The following is an 18764-nucleotide window of genomic DNA, read 5'->3' on the forward strand; positions in this document are numbered from 1 at the left end:
TACGTCCTTGCTTCTCATCAATAATTATTCTCCATAATTCACAGAGAGATTTCTGCCTTACAAATGACGAAGGAGGTACGACAGTCCTTGGGTAGTTTCAGCCCATCATTTTTAAAAGAGTGCGCATTCATCAAGGCTGTGTGATAGTGCACAAAAACAGCTTTTTCCACTGGCAGCATCCTTGACTTGAGTATTTCTGTAATGACAGCCACCCATTCTTTGTTTATGCCAACAATGACAGGAGGATTTTTGCCAATTTTCTTTTATGCTGGAAGGAATTGTAATCCATTCGAAACGGCATGGCGATCTTTTCTACCGATTGTATTGGTCACATCTCGGCAAGCACGCAGCCTTGTGCGGAGACAGTGACCCTCCGGACCTGCCCTCCTCTCTGCTGCTACAGAGAGCCTCTGCAGACGATGAGCATTGCACGGCCTCACTCATGCACGGGGTGCAAGGGCAGACAGGTTCATCTGCACACAATCACAACGGACGGCCGCATCCCATTCCAATTGCATTTCCGCTCACGGGGAGGGGAAAGATCCTGCGGTGCATATTACTGTGGCTGAGGCAAATTTAGCCGAAATGGAAGGGGAGATGGAAAAGGCTCACCTCTTACACTAATCGAGGCGAACAACACAGCACCGGCTTCCTATGAACATCCCCTCCATAGAAAAAAAAAAAAAGAGTTTCTAGATGACAGAGCCGCCCTGCCTGTCTCTGACAGAAGACAGTGAATGAATTAAGATAATAAATCGCACATGTCATATTTGTAATCTTTTCAATCTTACCTAATGAGGTGGAACACGTGCAGGAGTGTTTAAAGTAAAAGTCTTTTTCACGGAGACGAGACATTTTAAAATAGAAACATCCAGCACAAAAAAATGTGTGATACTCAGTGGTGACTGATATTTAATATATGTTATGTATACATTCACGATTCCCAGTCCGGAGTGGATTCACTTACAGACATGAATGCTAATGAGGCCGAGGAGGAAGGCGAGCAAGAGACAGAGCGAGGGACTCTGAAGTCTGCATATCTGATAGCAAAGCACCCTGATTAGAATTTTGTCATGCCACAATTTACAAATTAAAATGAATTAGATCTTCCATGGCCTGACCTCCATTAAACACACTTCATTGTTGATGGGCCATGATAGCATCTGCTATTGATTGGAGGAGCATCAGTACGGCCAATCCTGTCTCTGCTGGAGGAGGGTCATCCAAAGCAATTTAGGCATATTGAGAGATTGATCAGAGCTACAGAGCTGCTACTTGGGTCCACTCAAGGCACGAGTAAAAAACGAAAAAAAGAAAAGATGTCTGAGGTGTGACGCAACCGCTCCCTGCTGCTCAGTGGGGGGAGCGTCTCAAATCTAAATGCTAATGGTTTCTTTAAGAGCCTGGCTGCCCTTTAACCACTACAGTCAGACTTGAAGGATGGCCCTCAGTGTTTCGACAGCTCTGTCTTGTTTTGACCCCTCCTTGGTCTTCTCCAATACAACCAACATCAGGACCCCGTTCTCTGGATTTATCATCCAATACGAGAAATTCATGGTTTTGTTTGATATATTACCAACTTGCCTGATGACAGACAGTTCATTTTACCACAACAGCAGCGGATCCTGACCCTGTTTTTATACATTTATAAAGAATAAAAAAAGAACCTTGAGATGTTTAAAGTTTTCATGGTGCTGTATGCTCTACTTTTTGTTTGGATTGAGAAAGCAAAACATTCAAAGCAAAATATCCCACTCTGGATCACACTTTTGGAGCCACCAACTACCAAATAGAGAGAGAAGTGACTCCATCATGATGTGCATACATGAAAAGCTAATACAGGGAGAGCAGCAGCAAACAGCCACTCACTCCTCATCTACAAAGTTGAGGTAGAGAAACAACACGAGTTAAGAGGCTAAGGCAGTTTAGAGAGGGGGTATGGGATTATTTGGTTATTTGGAGTGTTTTTTTTTTTTTTTTTTCTAACCAGCAGGACGGAGATGCACGGACAAGATAGCAGAAGAACAGGATCTCCTAGTGGTCAAATTGCAGAAATACAGGCATCTGTATGAACTTTCACACAGAGATCACCATGATAACTTAATGGTAAATAATTCATGGTGTGAAATCGTGGCTACTTTAGGCAGAGAAGAAAATCAGTTAAAATAACCTGGAAAAATCTTCGGGACAGATATGTAATGTTGTAAAGAAAAGGCTAACTTCTTTGACTCTTGTTTAGTACTCTGGTAGTAATTTGTGATACACCGCCCCCTGCAGTTTGGGAATGGACACCAACGGACGCCACGCAGGGTGTTGAAAATCATAAAAGCCCCATGCATTCCCTCGTGTCTGATTTCCATGCTCACGTTAAACCGGGAAACATAAAACAGCCTTAAGGCTCCCTTACAGAGGCGGAGCAAAACACCTTGATGTTTGAGGCCCCGCCCCATCCAGGATGTCATGAAGCAGTAAGGAGATCCTTATGTGATGACCTTATCATTTCAGCAAGATCATGTTAAGAACTCATGAAGGTCTTGTGCTAATTTTTTATTAGTTTACAAACAGTTTCAGGGTTTCCTACAACATATAAACACATAGTAATACATATAAATTTAGTACCTAACATAGTTATACGGACAGTACTGATGTCCAGTGTTGAATCAATAGAAAAGTTTGTAACACTATGCTCAGACATTCTTGAAGTTTCTGTCTCTTTAAACCTTTAGTATAAATGAAAATACTCCAGGTCAAATACAAGCTCAGAGAATAGTTGAAACTGGTCCAGATAAAAAGCTGGGGGGGTCACAGACAGACAAGCACAATGCTTGAATTAGCATTTTCCTGCCAAAAATGTTGCTAGGATACTGTTCACAGTCTTGGGTGCTGGGATGTGAAATGTTGTCGGTGATACAGTTTGGATCTGATTATGCAATCTCCAAACTGTGGGTGCCAGGGTGTGTGCCGAGTGGTCAGGGGGTGGTTTAATGCCCTGAGAATCCACAGTTCACACGTGAGCAACAACCTGAGATCATCTGAGTTATCTCGCCTCGTCTCAAACATCTCAGCAGCGTTATTTTTACACAGTACCTGCTGCAAGAACATCAAAGGCCCTGTGTGTTACTGTTTCATACGTCTATTGTGGCTGAATTCACAGCATTGTGAGCTTCACCATGGTAACTGGGATCAGAAGGCAAAGGTCAAGCAAAGCGTTGGTAGAGGTTTCGTTCAGCAAGGGCAAGGTGGGGGCGGAAAAACCTCCACATAGGCTTTTTTCCATACACTGAGCACGCTCATCATCTCCTGTCCTCCAGCAGTTCCCTGCAAGGTTAGTGAGAGTCAATAAGCCTTCCGCAAAGGTTAAGGAGACCTATAAGGAAGGTATTATGCAAACAGCGCTCTCTCCGGTTTCAGCACAACCACAAATAGAGTGGCATAACCATCTTTGTTCGTTTTCCATCTGAAAATGAATCACAGAAAGGTGCTCTGTTCTGCTGCATGACTGGCTTATGAATTCAATATGAGACATCTGTGTTTTTCAACACAAAGTGCGAAGTGAAAGATAGCAGATCAAACAGCAACAACTGTAAGTCTCTTTGGTGACGCCCCTTTCAGACAGATTATATGTTTTATAATAGGACTCATCGAGAAATCCTGGAGATGTCTGATACAGATTTCTGTTTCTAAGTTGTCTCCAAACTGTAATGACAAAAAAACAGAATAGGAAGTCTTTCACTGTTTTCACTGTCCCTTTCCAAAAATCAATCCGGTATTTTTCTTCTAGACATCACCAAACACAGAGTTCCTGTTAAACACGTTAGAAAGCCGAAAACAGACCTTGAATCAGACACTAAACCTTTGAACAAACTCTCGACAGCTGCATCATCTTCAGCACCAAAACATTTACAGAACCATGAGTAACATTGAACTGCTGCATGAGAAGTTATTGACTAAGAACTTTCACTAATCACTGAAAGTACTTGATGCTCAGAGGAAGCACATCCAAACTTCTCAAACTTTAACAACCTTGGCTGCTGGGTTATTTGCACAAACAGAGAGAAGGACAAACATGATGATGTCCTCCATCTGAGATTTACTGTCCTGTAAATGTCAGAGGATTAATTAGCACATTTTTAAGACTGTAAGTCATACTCATTACTAACATGCTGATGAGTCATGACAAACCCAGACTGACAAAAACTCCATCAACCTTTTATCCCCTCATCTCACGATCAATATTCCAACTTAAACACGTCCGGATCTTTTACCTGCTTGACATGCTAATCCAACACTTGGCACGGAGAGTGCTTCTGATCAGTCAGCAAGCAGTTTGAAGAGAAGGCGACATAAAACACACCAACAAACTGTGAGATTTTCTTTTCACTGTGTTAGATTTTTAGAAACTTATCTGATGGACACAAGCTTTAAACAAAAACAGAGATAGAATAAATATCACTGAATGTTAAAGAGAGTATTTTGCTTCCCTATATTGTAAACATGTATATAAAGCAACAGTGCTCAAACTCAACATGTGCAGATTGTCAAACCCCTACATATTCATATGTTGTAGAAATCCATCTGTCTGTAAACTGATGAAAACACTCAATTCTAGACTTCCTGAAATGGTGACATCACGCGTTGGAGGAGCAGGCATCAATCATCGAGTCCTGTTCATAGCTCCGCCCCTAAAAGACCTCAAGAATCCTGACCAATCAGAGCAAAGGAGGGTTTGTGGAGAGAGTAGCCTTAAAGGGACTGTGAGAACTTTCTTAGTGATCTTGAAAAAGTCTCACTTCTTGATATATGCCTGATTGTAATCTACAACTTGAAATGAGGTTATCAGCTCCAGTATAGGTTATTTCTAAATGCTGTTTCTTAGCTTCCCGATCGAGTCAGACAGGACTGGACTGATTAATGGCGTGTTAAACTCTCAATGCCAACACCTTGCTGGCTGACAGAGTTTGGTAGTGATAGGAGAGATTGTTGTATCATTTTTTTAAGGGATTATCCAAGAAACTCAAGAATTGTACAACATCTTACCTATAGCAGCTAGCACTAGCTAAAACTAAAGAATGTCTTATCAGTTTAAACTTAGCTGCCAGTTGTCCCTCCTGCCCCCTTAGCTTTGGGGTAGCTGTAAACAGAATCATAAATAATGGAATGACAGGTGACAGACATTGCCTTCAATGCTTTTCTTGCTGTTTACATCAATAACACCTCAAAAAACTCTGGATTTTAAGTATCATTCTCACGTCTAAAGATTTCCTCTCTCTGACTGACAAATGAAAACATGATCACGTCCCGCCAGTCTCCCTCCTGAAGTATCGGCTGACATGCAGGTCCAAGGCCAGCTATGACCGAAAAACATGGAAACATCTGAGGATGCTGAACCTGAGCCTGCTCCAATTCAGGGTGAAACAGGAGTTTCTCTCCAAACTGACTACCTTCTACACACCTTCCAAATGTGGACCCAAGAAGGATAGCTTCTGTAGCTCAGAAAAGAACAGCCGATCAACATGTTGTTCTGAGGAAAGGAATGTCTTGCAGATCATCTGGAACGCCCCCTTTAGGGGTCTTAAGAGGTTTAGAGGACCAAGGGAACTCGCTTTGTTCAAGATGGCTTGTTTTGAATATAGTTTTTGGATTCAGGCTGACTGAACTCCTTAGCTGATTGGACTCCACGTCTTCTTCTTCAATAGTCCAATATCAAGGAATTAGAAAGTTCAGTGATTAAGTACTTAGGCAGAGAAATTAGGGGCCTATCCCGACGGGGCCTGCAGGAGGCCCGAAGCACCAGAAAAAGTTGCTACAAGATCTGTGTTTTTCTGAAAACGATTTATTGGATTAATTCGGTCATGATTGTGGACACAGTAGCCTAACTCAGACAGAAAAAAGGACAAAACAGCAAAGGAAAGCTAAACAGGAGAGTGGTAGAGCATAAGCTAAAGGCTAAAACACAAGCTAAACTGTTTGTGATAATGTTCATTCCAACCCACAGTCAGCAGTTATTCTGCAGTGGTCTGTTCAAACTTGAGAGTCTATCAATAAAATGAAGAGTGAGGTTACGTTAGCTCTGCTTGGTAGATGAGCGCTGGTAGAAACTAAGGAGGATTCATTCATGTTACATGTTACTGCTGCATCTCAGGGCACTGGGGGTGTGAGTAGTGCTAAATATAGCCAGCTACTAAACTACGGTACAAACTGACAAAGTTTGCTTGTTGTCACGTTTCAACCCGTAGTGTTATGTAACTGTTTAAAGTCACCTTGCCTTGTTGCGCTGAAAAGTTGTCTTGAACAAAGAAAAGTGGTGAAAAAGAAAATACAATCTCCATTCATGTTAAGAGTCACATCATCACAACAGTGTTGCAATTGGACAGTCCTCACAGTCACTCTAAAGAGACAGCAGCTGAAGCCGTTCAGGCAGATATGGCAGCTCGAGGCTCGGATTACATTATCACCCCAGGAGCAATAGCCCATGACTCATAGTGTCATAATTTTCAAGGGGTGATGTCAGAAAAGATGAGTTAATATTCAACCAAAAGTGACATAGTTGTAAAACTCTGAGGGACAGGAAAGTGTTGCCTCTAAACTAAGATGTCGTTTAAAAAAAACTTGGTGCAGAGTCCGACCTTGCTGGAGGTCCGAATACTTGAAACGAGAAAAAGCAGAAACTCAGAGCAGGGTATTCAGCCTTTGAGGTGACTCAGAGTGTGCTGCTGTAATTGCATGTTTGCATGTAATAAATGCTAGCTTATGCAAATAAAATCTATCAGTTTGAAGTACATAAGGGAGTGGTTTTCAACTTTCAAAAGGCCCAGCTATTCCTTCGTCAGAATCTGTTACTTATCATCCAACCCAGCCAGTAGCTTTGCTATCTTTGCTCTGTAACCCTAACTTCTAAACCTCCGACTGATGCAAACATGTTGGGCTGCTTTTTAAAGAAATGCTCCAAAGGTTAGTATAAAGCCTTTTTCATACTGTGAGTGCTCTGCCATCATCACACCTTTCTACTTGTGTATTGATCTCACATCGGTGTCCCAGTGTGTGATTTCACATTGCGTTACTGCGTTGTGAAAGTACGAGGGTAAACACACAGCGGTAACTGTGACACCCTGCCTGCTTCATCGGTTCTGAGTGATCCAGACTCAGTGGGGACAAACTGCCTTTATGTTCATCATGACTGGAGAGCTTGAGGCTGGATTTTCTATGGACACTATCATGCATCATATTTAAGAGATAAAGAGGTCAGGAATAACAATGATAACCTAGTGCCCTGTGTTTAAAACTACAACTTTGCAATTGTGAATTTATCATAAATTAACAAATTTTGTGTGAAACTGTCTTAAATAGCTCCCATAGGCAGTCTTAGATAGCACAGCCTTTTAAATCTCCATCAACAACATGGAGTACAAAGATCTCAGTTTCTGCAGATTGAACACGTTCTGCTGCTGCAAAGACACTGGAGGTAATCCAGGGAAACTTTGTGAGCTTTTTTTAGTCTCCATATGTCTGCGATGGAATTATGTGTACTGAAATTAGAGTGCAAATTCAAATCAAACCTCTGAGCAAGATCTGTGGGTTCATTTGGCAGTGAGGGGGGAACACAACGGGATCCTCGCACATATGCCGCGCACATCCGCGAGGAGCTCAGCAGGCTGCCAACACCAAAGTGTTCATCACTCTCCTCCCACTCCTGTTCATAACACAGAAAAGGGGAAAAATTCCCCACAGTCGTGGAGGGAGCCCAGCCAATCGGTGACGGGGATCAAAAAGCAGGCGTTCAAGGAGAATGAAATGCCCCCATTGATTGGCCGTGGAGCTTTGGTCTCCCCTGCAAAGTCCTCCAATCGATACCTGTGAGATAAGCAGCCATCAACTACTGATATTGGTGATGTATAGCCACCATTGCTGCTTGTCAGCTGATGACTCTTTGGCGTCTTGGTTAACACTCAGAGGAGCAGCTCAAGCCATCGGGTCAAGGGCAAAAACAGACGCACCAACAAACCTCCACCCATTCATAAAAACTGCTTCAAAGCACCAGCTGATAAACCAAAACAACATTTCCCTCCTGTTTTACACGATACGACCCTCCTCTTCTGATTGGCCGACATCCCACCTGTGCACTCTGTAATCAGCCGGGGTTAAAGCAGTGCCAGCAGTAACAAGGCAAGCCGGATAAATTACTTGAAAAGGAGCTGCTCTTATCGCTCTGTTTGTTTTTCAAAAGACAATGAAATAAATAAATGGAGGAAAAAAAAGGGTTCAGAGAAAATGAAATGATGGCGTGGCGGTGTTTTGTGAAATTGTGCTGTCAAACGTTTCTCCTTTCTAATTTCCTGGAGCGCAGATGATGGAGCATGTGTGCTGACAGCTGAATCTGATAAAAAACGCAGGAAAAAGACTTCTCTCTTCTCAACCTGGTGAGGGTTTTAACCAGCATTCATAAATATAATAATAACGAAACAATTAGGAAGTGGAAAATGACAATTGACAGATAATGTGTCCTTGTGTGCACTGTACTGTTTTTTTTTTCTTTGAGTTGTCTTTTTTTACTGTGGTCATTTGTTCATACGTCAAAGCTGACAGGACGTAAATAGAAAACACTAAACTGAGAAGAAACTAATGTTTATTTTATAGACTTCTTTGTGGAAACAGGTAGAAGGTTTAAAATATTCAAACAATAGATGAAAATGGATCAGATTTCTTTTTTTTTTTGATGAATTGACTTTTCAGCGCCGGTTGAAGCTGCATCTCTGTTTGTGAAGGTCTGAGAGCAACAATCCTCAGTGTGCGTCGTCTGCGTCTCTGTCTGTGTCTGAGCGTTTGATGGGACCATCCCAGCACAACTGTCACTTTGCTCCCCTGTTACAGGTGCTCCACACAGGGGAGCTGGCAGCTCTGACGGACGCCCCCTCCTAGGGATTTATGGGAAATGACAGCTCCCGCTAAATAAAGCCGGAGTGGTCGGGGAAGGGGGAAGACAACGAAAGTTCCAAACCACGAGTGCTCAGGCTGACACTAGCTGGGATTTATTTCCTCAGCTCTGTCTGGCAATTTAGGTGGAAATGTGCTATTCATACTGAAAAAGAGAGAACGACAGAGAGGAAGGAGAGGAGGGGGACAGACCCGCCCTTAATCTACTTCCTCTGTTTGGGGTAATGGTCTACAAGGTTTCTCTGCGAGTGAAAATCACATTTCTTACATGGCTGCCTCTTGATGAAGTATTTCACATTTCACTTACTTACCTTTTTAAAAGTTAATCTACATCAATAACGTTAAAGGAAATTTTCACAGCTACAAATGAACAGTTCCTCTTATTCAAACTCGAAAGGTGTGGAGCTACTTTAGAAAAAAAAAAGAAAAGTCCATTTCAAACTTCATCATTTAACCATTGGACAGCATGTCTGAATGCACACGGGCCCCCGCCGGCGTTCTATGATTTTCTACATATTTAAATATGGACCATCTTTAATTGAGCAGAAACGGCGCTGGAGAACAGTGCTGAACTAATACTGAGGCTGAAATATCATTACGCTGATGGAAGCCCGGGCTCTCTGACTTTTATTGGCAGCTCCAGAGCTAAATGTGCGGTTCAATTCAGAGGCGGCCATCGCTGCGGAGGCAAAGTAATCGACTTTGGGACAAAATGGTGTGGAAAATGACGTGTAGGCCCTCGCCTAAAGCCAACCAGAAATCTGTCAGTCAGGTGCACACCAACATTGGCATTTTCACAAATGTGATTTAGTCCACAATACTGGAGCGCCGATGTGCTGGACCAATGCTTTGAGAGGAGGAAAACTACTATTTCCAGCCATGCAATCTGCTGCTCCTGCTGCTGAAAATGTCTCAGCATTGGGTTCACTTTGACTCCGTCATGTTCACATAAAACAATGTTTTACTTGTGAAACCCTGCAGCACATCAGAACAGATTTAGGTCGAAGTACCCTGAACCTTGCAAACATTTGACTCTGAATTTTAAAAAGCTGGTTCGAGTCAGCCTGTGGAAAAAAAAAAATCCTGCCTTTGTTTTGAGATGAGCACAAGATGCACTGCTGCTCCAACACTACTGTGCAGAGTATTTTTGGCTCAGTGCTGCCAAAGTTTGGACACAGCCATTTATAATTCTCTCACAAGCAAAGCAGCTTGCTTCTTTTTCCAAAACAGACTCCATGGGATGCAGACGAGTCCATGCTGTCATGTGGTCTGCTCGCAGAATCACATTATTTTTTAAGCAGCTCAAGCTTTTAGCCCGGACCAGTAAAGCAAACATTAATCAACACAATACGACACAATTAAACAGCAATTATGTAAAAGACCTTTTCTGCTTTGGGAGTGTCTTGCCTCTTACATCAGCTCCTAAAGCTCACATTCACAGTGTGTCTCTGCTAGCTGCGAGCCTGGAGGAGCAACAGTCACACCCACACGCTTGTGAACACACACACACAAATACACTTGCAGAGGCACGGAGCAGATCAAGTGTGCCTGGAGAGCTCTATAGAGAGGCCAGTTTTCCTCATTAGACCGCGTGTGCAGCACTCACCAAAAAAACCCTCGTTCTAATCACTGTCACCAGACCTCGGCTGAAAAACAGATAATTAATGTTGGGCGCTGCCTCAATCGGCTCCCATGCTAAACAGCTCTGTGTACATATGTGCGCGCATGTGTGTGGGTGTCTGCATGTTTGTCTATTTGGAGTCTGTCGATGTAGGAGGCCCCCCCAGGGGAGCGAGGATGCTCAAGCCATCCACAACAACGATTTCTCTCAGGCTCGCATAAGCTCTCAGAAGAACAATTGCACAGCAGATAATGCTCAAATTTACACAAGAACTATCCTGCTGCAGCACAAAAGATGTCTGCTGCTGCTAATTCGTAGCATCTCCATCTTTTAGTATCTGGTTTTGTAACGCCTCGCCCCATTTTTTTCCTCCGGGGCTGCCCTTTTATTTCCCTGCACCCCATTTATTAAATGGAATGGACTTCTTAATCGCGTGCTTTGCCCGGCAGATTTATTTATGTTCCTTTTTTTCCTTCCTAAAGGCAGTTATTAATATCATAAATATTTGATGATACTTTGCATGACCCTGCAGAGAATGACACAGAGAGGTAATGAAGGTTAACGCTGGGGGTAGAGACTGATTAAATAGCGACTGAGCGGCCAAAGCCCACCCAGGGCTGCCATAAACTTTCTAATAAAAGGGACTGAATAAACACTTGCACGGTACAATTTAGGTCCAGGACAACTTTAACAAGGTAATTCACAAACACACTCTTCCATTCACCTGGAGTTATATCCAATCAGGTAAACAGTTGCTTTACCTGCAGAGTTTGTCACCTGCCTTTTTCTTTTCCAAGGTTTTAACGGTGAAAACATGAATAAAAGTCTTTAAAATAAATTACAGTCACCATTGGACATTACTGAGAATATTTTACAACAGCTGAGATAATCAGACCTACAAAAGGCTGCACAGTCAACAAGTCTTTGCATCTCTAGTTTGGCTTAACCGGCTGTCTTTTTTTGGAATAATTTCTGAAGGAGCCCATTTTACGAAAAAAGCACATTCCCACACCTCCAAAAGGTCTTTGTGCACAAATACATTCAAAGTATATCTCCTAATGCCGTACGAAACTACATCTGTACTGTGGATAGACTAGCTCTACAAAGCTACAAAGCTCAGCACATTCTGCACAAAATCAACAACTCAAAAAAATGGAGCTTAAAAATGTTGCTGGATAAGAAATATTTGGGGCTAAAAATGTTGTTTGCAGGTCAAAATAGTCTTTGCAAACAAAATCCAGATCCTAATCCTGACACAAAACCATCATATTTCCCTCATATCGCCCCCTAATGGTGTTTTTGCAACACATAACACTGCAGAAAACTGACCAATTGAACACACCTGAGGGACAGGTGATGTTTGATTCATCAGTCTGTAATTGTGGAACACGGATGTTTGAGCACACTGAGTGACGAGGAATCACTAAAAGAAAAAGTCAACAAAAATAATATAAATAATTATAAATGTGTCAGTTTGCCACTTTGCAAGTCTGTCCGAAAGCTTGAAGCACGTCATTACTTTTCTTCACATTCAACTATTCACACACTGATAACAGAGGATGTAATAGCAGGGAACCATAGGCATTATCTAACCCCATTAATGCCCATTCACACACGACTGAGAGGGGTGATTTGGGGGTATTTCTTAAGGACACTTCAGGGGCTGGGATCGAACCACTGACCTTTAACCGCTCAACCACTGTGCCACAGTGGCCCCAAAGGAATGGAACATCGGTAAACCGAGTACAAGGTCAGTGCTGAGACATACCAGTAAAAATTTGGACATTACTTTTCAAAATTTTAAATGCTTTGCAACAACTTTAAAATGTGTTTTTTTTTTGAAAATCAAAAAAATCTCTATACAACTTCTTGAAAGTGGAACAAATCCAATTTTTCAGTCTTGAATATCCATAATTGAACATTAATTTAACATATTTGGGCTTTGGACTTCTGTTGGTGATTTCTTTCTTTTTTTTGTTTTCCTTTTTTTCTATTTTAACATTCTTGCAAATGGACAGTATGATTAACATAACTCATTGTAAAATCTGCACATTAGTCGATCAGGAAAGGAACATCCTTTTGCAGAAATTTGGGATAAATAGTAGAAAAAGTAACCAGGTCAACTTGAACCCAAGTACCCAAATGAATTGTTCCGGTTCGTTAGTCTCCAGGAAAAGTCAAAACATGCAATAAGCTAACCCTCACAATTCTCAATAAAACTTCACTTTAGAGCTCCGCAAATTTTATCGCACTTCAGTAATAATTAGACAAAGTTTTTTCTTATTTCTTTGAAGTTACCCCCGGAATTTCATGAGAATTTGGTGAAAATTAGCACATAACTTCTGGCCAGATTCTGTTTCACAGTGCCCCTGTACTCAGTGTTTATCACAATCAGGTAAGGCCAATTTACAACCCCACTCTGGGTGAATATCACGCCTGAAGCCTTCAGTTGTATCATGTAAAACATTATAGGCCTAATCATAAAGGTTTTTCATTTTGCATCTGATCTCAATTATGCATATCAACAAACTTGGTACTAAAAAACTTGGTGAAATTCTATAACAAATAGCTAACTATCAACTTCTTATTGTGAAATGTAATTATTCACTTAACATTTCAAAGGTAATTATCAGAGGAAACAATGAACCTAACTTCTGTATTCAAGACCTAAGCAGCTATTTATCACCTGCTTCTCTGAAAATAGCAGAAACATTGGGTCACTTGTAAAAAAAATTTGTGGTGGGTTGTGATTGAATTTCAACTAAATAATTTGCTAATCGTCACCCTCTTACCTTGCAATTTGAGGTAAATTTCAAAGAAACTGGGAAAAAGTACATAACCTACCAATTGTGACTTGCAACAATAAATTTGGACATTATTTTAAAGAAGTTATGTGCTAATTTCAAAGAAATAAGAAAAAAATGTTGTCTAATTATTACCTAAGTGTGATGAAATTTGCGGACTTCTAAAGTAAAGAGTTACCCAATTCTCTCCCGTGCAGACACTCCTTTTTTCAGATAAGAATAATGTTTTGGTTGATATCTTTCAAAACCTTGCTATTGGAATCTCCCACTAATCCCCCTGTAGCTCTTTGGCCTGCAATTACCATCTCCCTCACAATCTATTCTTGACAAGAGGCCCTCTTTCCAAGGCTTTTTCCTTAAATCACTGCTGCTTTTTGGCTTTCTACCAACAGAAAAAAGGACTTTAAATGTTTCCTACACACGTCCTTCATCGTTGAATTGTGAAATTCATGAGTCTTTGAATGGGCTCCATTGTCCAAGAGCATCAGTGAGAGCAAACAGCCCGGCAAAGCACCAATTATGACTCCAACTTTTCATCTCTGCAGCAACACAAGAAGCTCTGGAGCACATACAGTGCGATGGGTTTGCAAAAGCAATCAGTGATGTTTAAATGATAACAATGTGGCAAATTAGTCGATTCCTTCACTCATTTATTCAAGATGTGCAATTAGTTGCATCCAATGCCCCAAAGTCAGGTGGAAGAAGCGTCTATTCCACTCGACATGATTTAATCAGCACAGTATGTGAATATTTAAAGAGCTCCAGCTACAACATTTATTGACTCTTCCTCTTCCTTTTTACATTCAGATATGGCCGAAAAGCCGCGACGGTGCGATTTGAGGCTGACATGTATAATTTGACCTTGTCAGGAGCCCCCACCCCACCCCACCCCACGTTTCCTCGTTGCTAGCTGTGTAATTGAGCCTTCAGGGAGAGTGGAAAGACTATCTGCCCTCGCCTTGTAAGGATCTCTATTGATGATCAGGACTGGTTACCAACCATGTAATCAATAAGTGGAGATACAAGAGCAGATAGTCATAAATATGGGATGGCAGTAACTTCTCCTCGCCTTCAGGAGGGGTTTTAATAACTGCACAGTCCTGAGCTTTCTCTACCAGCAGCACCTCCGGGGTAAAAGATACATGTAATTAAATATCTGAGCATAAAAAGCTATTAACTTCCCTTGGATTTATTTCTCAACAATGACACAAACAACTCTGAGGAGGTGAATTTGACAGTGAGTGACCAAGTAAGGGGGGAAAAAAGGGCTTTCCACATTTAAATAAGCTGAATTTTCAATGAAAGCCACAGGCGAAGCTGAAATGAAACTTTAAGGGAGAGAGGTTTAAATTACTTTTTGTGATGTAGCTTTTGTAATCTCCCTGTGCAAAGAATATCAGAGCTTTGATGGTAGTTTTAGGTGATGCATGGTCAGTGGAGTTATGTAGGACATGAAATGAGTTTGCCTTTTAGCTCTGACTCTAATCAGTCTTTTCCAATAAGTCCAAGCCGCCTGGGAAGAGAAGGGGGGCAACTACAAAGGAGAAAAAGGCGGATAATTGTCTTGTTTACCTTGATTTAACGTTGTGTGTCAGTGTGTGTGTCTGAGTGTGAAACCACAAGGGTTCTGTAAATTTGCCAAGGCCAGACTGAAGAGGGAAGTGAGTCTCGGGCTTTTTCATTCACTTCTGCTGACACACGGGCGACCAGAGGCTTGTTGGACCTCGAGAGCCATTGATGTGTCACTTCACATTTCGAACAGTCGGAATCAATCCCCTCGTTTAGGTTCCGCATCGTGGAAAAACAAAAGAAGTATCACCTACAGCTGCTAAACATGTCAGGAAATCTATAGAGTTATAAATTAATAACACACCAAAAAAGGAAAACTGGGGGGGAAACGTGGAGTATGAATTCAATTTGGAGCATAAAGAGGCGCTGCAGTGCATGTTAAACCGAATCATTAAAATGCAAATACTGTACTTCTCACTCCAGGAGTTTATAGGGCAACAACAGATCCAATATGCTCCTGGGTGTTTAACATATATATCTTTTCATTTCTGTATTTGTACATCGGATTGTCAAAGCAAAGCGAGGCGCCACGCAATATCCTGGGCCTGGCAGACGTAATATAACCTGGATTGCAGCGGGCCGGCGTGATGCAGCTGTGGCATTAGAGGCCAATGGGAGCTCTTTAAATGAGAGAGTGGCCGTAAACACCGTGTCTACTTTCCCCCCTCGCCGGCATTACTAGCGGTGGCTGATGACAAGTGGCGAGCAGCCCTCCAGTGCCTTTAATACAGCGGGAGCATTCTCCAGGGGAAATGCAATCTGTGTCCTCTGTACGGATCCACTGTCTGCACTTCCCCGCTATCATATTATACTCCCTGCTCTGGAAATGGGAGAAGGAAATAGGAAATCGCCTCAGCCAGAGATGAACCAGGAACATAATCAAAAATAGTGTGGCGCAAACGGTGCAGATCAGCCCCGGCGTGCATGCAGACCTCCCCCTGGCTGAGCGCTAAACAATAAGCAGTGCTCGGGATTCTTGTGCTGTTGTGAAGAAAGTACGTCCCCCTTTTTTTCACCCCGCAGGCATCTATTGGCTTATAGCAGCTTATACGTTTAAGATGGGAAGATAAGAAGGGGGACGCGTTCCTGGCGTGGAGATCCAGCGTGCCTATATTGCCAATAAAAACAGCAGACAAAAGAAGCTCACAGCATGAGGCGCAGCGTGTGAAACATTACTCAGTTGACCTTGCATATTGCCCGAGTGATTTTTCATCCAAACAAAGAGAAATGTGCTGCTGACTTTTGCAAAGAGCAGGAAAAGTGTGGAGGAACGTCACACACTGATTGGAAAGTAGCAACACACTTTTAGTAGGGTTGTTTTTGTTTGCATTGTTTGAGACAAACAGCAAACATAAAGAAACACACGCTGCAAAAGAGACAAAGACACTCATGAAACGGACGGATGAGTTCTGGATGGAGAGTCAAGTCACCATGTGTGTTTGAAGTAAATGTGACGAACACGTGCAAGTGGGAGAGTGTGTGTGTGTGTGAGTGTGAGTGGAGGTGTGTGTGACAGCGTTAAGCCTGAGTGAGAGGTGAAAGGACCGCTGTACTCACAGTTGTGCTCTTGTTTCCCTGTGGTCTGTCGGCGTGTCAGAGTTTCATCCTCTCAGCATCTCTCGCTGGGCTGGGCTTCCTCTTCCTCTTCGGACCAAAAGGTGTGAGGAGGAGGAGGATGTGGAGGAGGAGGAGGAGGAGGAGGGGATGCACGGATTGAGCGCAAAGGAATGAGAACCAGAGTGAGAGAGAAGAAGAAGAGGAGGAGGAGGAGGAAGAGTGAGAGAGCGTGCTGAGGGAAGGGAGGGCGAGTGGTGGCCTGCGATTGGCCTGTCAGTCCGGGAGAGGGAGCGTCGGTCTCGGTGGTGTCAGGGTGGCAGGCGAGCACCCCGGTCGCTCTGCCAGCGTCTCCGATTTAAACGCCTCGAGAGCCTGGTCGCGCGGATTCCTACGGTGCACACAAGCTTAGCTGGCTGCCTCACGACTCACACACTCTGCATCCACATCACACACACTGAAAGAGAGGCAGAGAGGAAGAGGGAGAGGGTGTGAGGGATTGAGGATGAGGAGGGAGGGATGATGGAGTGAGGCAGACACATTCAGAGGGCCGATGACAGCTTCAAGCTGAAGCTTCTCCTTGGCTCCTCATCAATGACAGGTACTGAGGAACAAGAGACAGAGGCACCCCCACCCTCCTCTACTCCCATTCACACACAAACACACACACACACACACTCACACAAATCACTCCCTCACATCCACAACCCCTCTCCTCCCCTCCCTATCTCAATTACCATGGCCACGGCAGATGTATTGGGCTTGTCAGCTCTCAAGCAAGGCTGTGCAGGAGACGCGGGGCTAACTTATCTCATCTAATTTAACCGAACTATAATCAGACAACACTGTGGAGCTCATTTATGGCCAGCACTGGGCGGAGGGGTGAGGATGGAGGGAGGAGGTGCAGGAGCAGACACAGACAAACTGCAATTAGATCAAGCCAGGTCAGGGAGCAGCAGGCTAAAGATTCACTCTAAAGACATTTTCAGGAGGAAAACAAAGCAGGACAACACACAGACACTGAAGTCTGGGTGATTAATGCTTAAACTGAAGGGGGACTGTTTTAAAATCCTGATATGTTTGCGTCTCCTGTATGTGTGAGCTAATGCAGGAGCCAAGCTGGAGCTGAACAATTGCACTCCAGGGGGCTAAAAATAGACTGAGAAAGAAAGTTTTATTTTGCTGCACAGAAATGAAAGAGTAGTCTTATTAAACAGTTTACAGTTTAAAGAGGTTCAAATATTCATTTTAGTGTAATAAGTAGGGATGCACCGATATGAACATTTTGCTTGATACCGATATCTGATATTAATAATACTGTTGTAGCTGATAACCGATGTTTACCAATATCAATACTGGTAAAAAAAAAAAAAATCTGAGATGATGTGTCAAGGTAGTTCAGAGAGAGAGAGTGGCGTGATCGTGAAAAAAGACGACTATGGAGAGGATCGAAGGATGGAGCGCCCCGGATTAACACGATCAAAAAAAGTATGTTTTGTCTGTTTTTTGAATCAAAAACAGGAAGAGAGACATTCAAGAAGAGGGTCCACTCTTCTTTGGTAGTTCTTGTTGAGGAAATTTCAGGAATCTCAACACTTTATGAAGAAGACTCAGGAGACTCAGATGGCTTAGGTTGAAATATTTTATATAGCTTGGCCAAGGAGAGGTGATAGACAGTACACATGGGTACCCAGTGTAATGCAGGGTCAAATCTAACAGACCAGTCCATGTGCTCAGTATTTATCATTCTTGAGATTTGGGATTGCTATGTCTATCCATGAGCCAATGGGTTCAGCTTAGCTTGGGAACTCAATGTGAGAAACAGTTTTCAAGGAGACAGGAACGTGTGGATCAGATCCAACCCTGACTAGAAAAACAGTGTCTCTGTGTACAGATAACTTTAATATTCCACCACAGTTTTGGTGTTTACATAGTCATAGAAAACAATATTATTTGGGTCTTGAAAGATCGCCATGAAATTGGCCAACAGCTAATGAGTAAATATAGGTCCAATTTTACACATCGGATGATGCCTAAATGTTAAAAAAAAAGACCAACGTCGGCCGATTCCAGTAGTGATACAGATATATCGTGCATCTCTTGCAGGGCTGACAATAACTTTTTTAGCTCACCAACCACTGTGGCTAGTGGTTTCCTAGAGTTACTAGCCACTCAGAATTTTCACTAGCCACAATTATGTCGTTGGGTAATTATGTTTAATATGATTAAAGCGGATGATGACATGGTTAAGGTTACTTGAAATAGATTTACAACATTTTTAAATG

The 18764-nt window shown here is 42.6% G+C and overlaps 1 protein-coding gene across 6 annotated transcripts in view; it reads right to left on the minus strand.

Moving 5' to 3' along the window:
* LOC141809421 (RNA binding protein fox-1 homolog 3-like) overlaps positions 1-16943 on the minus strand; it is a 499189-nt gene extending 482246 nt beyond the window's left edge. For 5 of the 6 annotated variants that reach the window (XM_074696426.1, XM_074696429.1, XM_074696424.1 and 2 more), the window contains exon 1: positions 16483-16936. The gene's annotated coding sequence lies outside the window, so the exon portion shown is untranslated. Of the gene's footprint in view, positions 1-16482 lie in introns of all 6 variants that reach the window. The other variant, XM_074696421.1, reaches the window with a different exon arrangement.
* Between the last annotated feature and the right edge of the window lie 1821 nt (positions 16944-18764).

Source organism: Halichoeres trimaculatus, unplaced genomic scaffold (genome assembly GCF_033239565.1).
Source record: "Halichoeres trimaculatus isolate MK-OKI-2021-1 unplaced genomic scaffold, fHalTri1.1 fHalTri1_scaffold_20, whole genome shotgun sequence".
In the NCBI taxonomy this organism is placed as follows: domain Eukaryota; kingdom Metazoa; phylum Chordata; class Actinopteri; order Labriformes; family Labridae; genus Halichoeres; species Halichoeres trimaculatus.